Source organism: Chrysochloris asiatica, unplaced genomic scaffold, assembly GCF_000296735.1.
Source record: "Chrysochloris asiatica unplaced genomic scaffold, ChrAsi1.0 scaffold00304, whole genome shotgun sequence".
Classification (NCBI taxonomy): Eukaryota; Metazoa; Chordata; class Mammalia; order Afrosoricida; family Chrysochloridae; genus Chrysochloris; species Chrysochloris asiatica.
Genome location: NW_006408822.1, coordinates 3,006,588 through 3,007,705, shown reverse-complemented (window position 1 = coordinate 3,007,705; position 1,118 = coordinate 3,006,588).

Genomic DNA, 1,118 nt, shown 5'->3' with positions numbered 1-1,118 from the left:
TTTTCATTCTCTTGGTATGGTGTGAAGTGTTAATTTTCTTTGAGGTTGCCTTATAGTCCATTAACTTTTCTCTCCATTTAGTGTAGTCTATTTTATCCTGTAATTGACCTGACCTTCTCACCATCTGGATCTCTGTTCCTATGTGTTTACCTTCTTTTTCGTTGTTCTTGTTTTGATCATAGACTGACCTCCCAGATTCTCTGAGTTTGTTCTTATAGTTTTGTTCTGTTCTCAACTCTTCCTTCTGTTGACTTAATTCTGAGAGGTGCTGCCACTTATGTCAGTCTCTGGTTGTTGTCTGTTCTTGTTGGTTCTCAGTCCATAGAACTCCCTTTAGGATGTTTCGTAGTGCAGAGTTGGCTTTGGCAAAATCCCTTAGCTTCTGTTTATACTGGAATGTTTTGATTACACCATCATATTTGATAGATAGCTTTGTTGGATAAAGGATTCTTGGTTGGCAATTTTCTTTCAGGGTTTTATATATGTCTCCCCATTGCCTTCTTGCTTGCATGGTTTCTGCTGAGAGAGCCAAGCTTAATCTGACTTGCTTGCCTTTGTATGTGACAGTTCTGTTTTCCCTGGCTGCTTTCAGAACTGTGTCCTTATTTTTGATTTTGGAGAACTTGCTTATCATATGTCTTGGTGATTTTCTTTTGGGGTCTATCCTTCCTGGGGTTCGTTGAGCTTCTTGAATGCTTATCTTTTCACTTTTCAGGATGTTAGGGAAATTTTCTTCCAGAAGTTCTTCAACTATTTCCTCTTTGGACTTGTGTGATTCTTCTTGTTCTGGAATGACTCTTCTTGTGTAATATAGGGAGAGAAAGAGTCCTCCAAAGGTATATAACAGCAAAACAACACCAGTGGGGGGGGGGGAACAAGAGAAAGAAAATAAACAAACTAAAAAACAGCAACAACAAACACTAGACTGAATACTGCAGTCTCTAATCACAGAAAAGGGAGAGGAGAGAGAAGAAAAAAAAAAACCTCTGTAGCCTAATATGAGTATAACTTTAATGTCCTCTCTTAAACTTCTTGTTTTCAAAGCTGCCTGAGAGGTTTCAAGATGCCAGTGTTGGTTGTTATGCTATACCTCAGGCTTTTTTTTTTTTTTTTTTTTT